The 5,966-nt window shown below is 37.3% G+C and overlaps 1 long non-coding RNA gene across 1 annotated transcript in view; it reads left to right on the top strand.

The window, feature by feature from the left end:
* Positions 1–3,449: 3,449 nt before the first annotated feature.
* Positions 3,450–5,966, top strand: part of LOC111745971 — a 16,230-nt gene continuing 13,713 nt past the window's right edge. Inside the window, exon 1 of the long non-coding RNA XR_002782858.1 lies at positions 3,450–4,693. This is a non-coding gene — a long non-coding RNA (uncharacterized LOC111745971). The remainder of the gene's footprint in view (positions 4,694–5,966) is intronic.

Raw genomic sequence — 5,966 nt, 5'->3', positions numbered from 1 at the left:
TTCTCTCTCACATACCATCCTGCTTCCACAGCGAACATGGTATCCAGGAAAGTCATTGTGCTCCAAGCAGGATGGGACTGGGGCAGAGAAACAGGAGGATCTTGAGGCAATAGAACTACTAATTGTCAAATGACCACCCGATTTGAAGTTCAACTTCAGAAGGCACTGGACCCTTGTAGAGAGATGCTAGGGACAGTGAGACACAGAAGGGGCTGGACAGCCCCTCAGTAGAATATGAAAGACTAAGTACCTTCTGTTGAAAAACATTTCCTCACCAGCTGTGAGGTGGGGGTGAGTGTGGAGTCCCTCATTTAGTCCTAGGAGTGTAAGCATGTTGCCAGGAGCCCTTCACCCTGTCAGGCACATGACCTTATACCTCTTTTCTCTGGGGCTGAAAGGGCTGATGGTGAAGGGCTGAGAGAAATCTGAACCCTCAAAGACTTGAAGTTTTTTTTAGAGGCACCCTCTTCCAAAAAGACCCCAAAACCCAAGCTATAGTAACCAGGTACCCTCTGAGACATGAAGCCTCTGCTTAACCCTAACCCGGGAGGCCTCTGGAGGCAAGAGCTGCCAGTGTTGATCTTTGATAACATCACCAGCAAGCAAACATCCACACTCCTGTGTGATCATTAGAGAACAGAGAGGTGGCCTGTGTAATGGAAACTACCCTGGCCACATAGCACAGAGTCGAGGCTGGTTGGGGGAGGAAGGGAGATCTGACAGATGGCAGAACCACTGAGGGAGGAGGGAGGTGGCACCCAGAAAGTACTTCACTGTTGTGGAATGGGGACAAACCTGGGGTGGGAAATGCACGCAAAGCTGGACCGGGAGGAGTGTGGAGGAAGACCGTGTGACTTGGGGAAAGGACCAACGTTCCCTGATTCACTTTCTTCATTCCTTTCAAGTGTGGGCACTACCAAGGCCAGTTTGGCACCTCCCTGTTCTGTAGCTTCCTCAGAACTTAGGTGCTTCAATATGCATGCTTTCTCTGGATTGCTTGCTGGTTGGTGATTTCCTTCCCATTGCAGGGCCTTGAGGGCCTACCTTAATGAATGGATGAGAAGCACTCATTAATTAATTGCTATATGTAAATGGTATCTGAGAACAAATTGTTTTTATATACTTTCCACTATAATTTCATTTGTACTGATAATTAGTTGGCTTAGCAAGCATTTTTTTCCCTACCTATTTGGCTAAACCTTGGTCTGAATGAGGCAGATTCTGGGGTTGTAGAAAGTTTTATTTTTTGAGATAGGACTTCTTGGTGGGGTCTCTTTTTTCTCATAGTTCTGGCTTCCATAACTTCTAGATCAGCATTGTTCAACAGAAATATCATGTCAGCCTCAAATAAGAGCCTCATATGTAATTTTAAATTTCTTAGAAGTCACATTAAAAATGTGAAAAGAAACAGGTGAAATAAATTTTAATAATACACTTTAATACATCTAACATCAGTTCAACATGTAATCAATATAAAAATGATTAATGAAATATTTAACACTGGATTTCTTTTTACTAAATCTTCAAAGTCCAGTATGTCTTATTTGTACAGCACACACCAATTCAGACTAGCAACATTTCAAGTGCTCAGTAGCTACATGTGGCTCATGGCTACTGCGCTGGACAACACAGTTCTATCAGATAATCATGGGTGTCACTCTTAAAACTTCCATAACCTTAGCCATGCTTGGTTCTTCATTTCTCTTGCTGATGGAAACAAGCCTCTCCCACTGGGGCTTCCCTGTTCTACTGCCATTGTGGGGCTGGAGCCCCAACAATTTGTCTTCCCTGTCTTTAATCTTTCCAACATCTTCCCTGAGCTTTAAAATATACCCAGGTCTCTAATTCTAGAAAAGTTTATTTTACACCAGCCCTCCCTTCTCCTCATGCTACCATCTCCAGGCATACTTTCTCTTTCCCTGTATTCTATGCCATACTGTGTACTAATCCCTCAAAACCTGGTATCTTGACACCTATCTCCACCACTGTACTGAAACTGTTCTCAGAGAGTTGCTGGTAGTATGGCCTTAGCCTAGGGACCATTAAGAGCCAATGAAATCTCAAGGGGAGGCTTTTATGACCATATAATCTCAACTACTGGGTGCAGACCTATGCTGAGCTGCAGTGGATTCATGGGGGAAGCTTATAAGAATGAAGATCATTTTATGCCTCATCCTCCAATTCTGATGCAGTAGGTCTGGAGTGAGGCCCCAGAATCTGTATTTTAACAAGTATCTCTGGCAGTTACATTCTGATTATGAAATAAGGCTTGCTTCCAGCAGAAAATTTGGCTATATGGCAGATAAACTCTTTAAGTATATATTTTAACCTCTTATTTTGGAAAATTTCAAACAAAAAAAGTAATTTGAGTCTCCAAGTATCTGCCATCAACTTCAACATTTACTAACATCATGCTTCAACTATTTATCCCCTACACAGTTTTTTTTTCTTTTTGTGGAATAATGTAAAAGCAAATCTCAGCAATCATGTAATTTCACCCTTAAAAACTTCTCTATGTATCTTTAATAGATAAAATACATAGTAGGTTTGTTTGAATCAGGATACAAACAAAGCCCACCTTGGGTTGATGTATCTTTTAAGTCTCTTTTATTCTACAGTAGCCTCCCTTACTTGCTCATCCTTTCTTTCATTCCATTTATTTAAAAAACAAACAAACAACAACAACAAAAAAACCCCCCCAAAAACCAAACAGGCTTTGTCCTATATGATTTCTCACCTTCTGGACTTTGCTGATCACTTCCTTGTACTGTCGTTTAACTTGTTCCTTTCTCCTCCCTGCATTTTGTAAACTGGTAGTTACAACTAGAGATGTAGTTTTGTTAGAATTAGGCAAGAATACTTCCTTGTTGGTGTTGCATACTTACTATTGAATCGCATTACAAGGCCTACAGTATCTGGTGGTTCTAGTTTTACTGAATGAAATTTTAAGAATAAGATTTATCTGTGGGTTTACATGTTGTTACATAATCCTGTTCATTTTAAAGTTCCCCATCAACTTTTCACCTAATGGACTTATCTACCATTTATAATTGTTGTCTACATCTATTATTTGGGATTACAGAGGGTGATTTTAAAATTCTTTTGTTTCTATGTTTATTAGCATTTTTCTTTCAGCAATTATTTTATTGTCTTGATATACAGTTTGTACTGGAAAGGCTAGATACACAATTTTTTTCCTGTTTGCTAATTTTCAAAATAAGGTTGGTATTCTAGCAACCTTCAAAGTTTTATTCTTATCATAAACTCATGGATTTTTTTACATAAGTGTTTCAGTCAATTATAATCTTATTTTCAGTGCTTCCATGATGAGTTGATAAAATACATAGTAGGTTTGTTTGAATCAGGATACAAACAAAGCCCACAAAAACCATGGGACTGAGTCAAAAAAAACCTCTTTAAGTAGTTTTCCTTTAAAAGTCTTCCTTTTTTTCTGTCCCAATAAGAAATCCTGGGCTCATCTTGGGCATGTCCTTCCTGCCTCTGGCTTCAAATCAACCATTTTTATACTGTTATTTCCAAATAAAATTTAAGGTGTGTTTTCACTTCTAGAGTTTTATGCATTCATTTCTTTATCCTAATAATCTTGGTTTCTAATTGCATCAACAAAATAACCTTTATACTTTCAAAATAAGAGTATTATAGTTACTACTAACCGTGTGATTATGCCATGACTTTATAACTAAAATTACTTTATTTTTAAAAAAGTTTTTAGGGTTTTTTTAATTTAAGATTTTATTTTGTTAATTATCAAACATTATGCGGTTCCAAAATCAGTGGCATCAGGCAAGGTACATGCAGGACTATATCTTCCATTCCTGTCTCCTTCACTCTGTTTCTCCTTTTCCCCTACAGGTAACTATCTTTATTGTGATTTTTTTCTTTGACCTATAAATTATTTCATTGTGTATTGCTTAAATTTCCAAATATTTGAGGATTTTCTAGATATCTATCATTAATTTCTACTTTACTTCCATTATAATCAAATAATATGTTCTACATGATTTCAGTTCTTTTAGATTTGTTAAAGTTTGTTTTAGGGTCCAGAAATTGGTCTGTCTTGATGAGTGTTCCAGATACGCATGAATGCATTTAAGCGTTGTTGGGCAGAATGTTCTATAAATGCCAATTAGGTCCAAATGAACGATAGGTTTGTGTGTATATTCTTTAACCTTACTGATTCTGGGGGCCTACTTGTTGTCACTGAAAGAGGAGTGTTGAGATCTCCAACTGTAAACTGTAGATTACTTCTCTTCAGTTCTGCCAGTTTTCCACATATTCTGAAGCTCTATTTTAGGTACATACACATTTAGGATTATTATGTCATCTTGATGAATTGACTCTTTTATTCTGTCCCTCTTTATCCCTGATAAGATTCTTATTCCGAAGTCTATTTTATCTGATATTAATACAGGTATCCCTGTTCTTTGAAGGTTCACATTATACCATTTTGCTTTATGAAAGACGTACATTAGTACCTGCTTTCACCAACTGAAAGAAATGTGAAGAGGATTTTCCCTTTACAAAAAAGGCAAAAAGCAAAATTAGTGTTCATCATTTCTTTTGCAGGGAGCTATTCGAGTCAGCATGCACTCTGAACTGCAAGAGTGGCACCACCAAGCTCCTTTCCTGGGAACCACACTCAGCATCAGGCTGCCAGAGCTTCAAACTGTCTGTGAGCATCTCTGTTTTATCTCAATTTGTTTTGTGTATCTATTAGCAAGATCTGTCCAAAGGTATCAGAAAAGCCTAAGAGAGCTCATATGGGTGTTACACTTAGTGTAAAACTGGATATAATTAAGTTTTTTGATTGTGGTGACTGGCATCAAGAAAGACATTACGCATGTGTTGAACTTGTGTGTCCACCATTTGTACTGTGTATTACAGAGAATCTTGAAAGCTGTTAATGTTGGTTCTGCTAGTAGTAGCAAAGGGGTCTCTTTAATTTTTTAAAACTTTTTATTTTATTTTATTTATTTTTTATGGTGACATTGGTTAACGAAATCCAATATTTCAGCTGTACACTTTAACAGTAAGGCATATGTATATTTATACTCTGTGTTCACCTCCCATAGTTAGATTTCTTTCTGTCACCACATATTTGACCCCTTTTACCCTGTCTACCTCCCTCTTCCCCCCTTCCCCCCTTCCCCCCTTTCCTCTACCCTCTGGTAACCACTAGTCTATTGTGTATGACTATGAGTCTCTGTTTGTCCTGTTCATTTGTTGCTTTTAGTTTTGTATCCCACATATAAGTGATATCATCAACTTTTTGCAAAGGGGTCTCTTGTAGTTGGCATCCAGTAATGGATAAAATGGAAAATCTATTACTACTTTGAGTGGATTGATGGGTGTTCGAAGCGTGTGTATATATTATATCATTCCTGCTTTTACTATACGTTAGTGTTTAGTTTTTTTTGATGTTATTTGGTATGATTTGGTGGGCTATTTTTGGATCTAGGAATGCTCAATATGAATTACTGGTGATTGTTTCTTTGCTTTATGCCATTTTAGTTTACACAGTTTCATAAAAATGCTCTACTTTTGTATAGCAGGGGAAACATATAGACACTTCAGCTTTCTTCTGGTTAGTGTTAAAACTTTTTTATATCATTCCCATTGTTTTAATTTATCTGTGTGTTTATGTTTAAAGTTTTTCATATAAACAGCATATAGTTGGGTCTTTTAAAACATCTGTTCCGATAATCTCTTATCAGGGGCCTTTTATTTGGAGTGTTTAGACCATTTATATTTATTATAATGACCTCTAAATATTTTGATTTAAATCTATCTGGCTATTTATTTTCCATTTGTCCCATCTGTTCTCGTTCCTCTCCCCACCCCTGTTTTCATGCCCACTTCTGGACTGAGTATTTTTTATGATATTCACGTTATCTTCACCTATCGGCTTATTAGCTACACTCAGCACTTTATTATTCTAGTGGTTA

Source organism: Pteropus vampyrus, unplaced genomic scaffold, assembly GCF_000151845.1.
Source record: "Pteropus vampyrus isolate Shadow unplaced genomic scaffold, Pvam_2.0 Scaffold171, whole genome shotgun sequence".
Lineage (NCBI taxonomy): Eukaryota > Metazoa > Chordata > Mammalia > Chiroptera > Pteropodidae > Pteropus > Pteropus vampyrus.
This window is presented reverse-complemented; position numbering and strand designations above follow the sequence as displayed.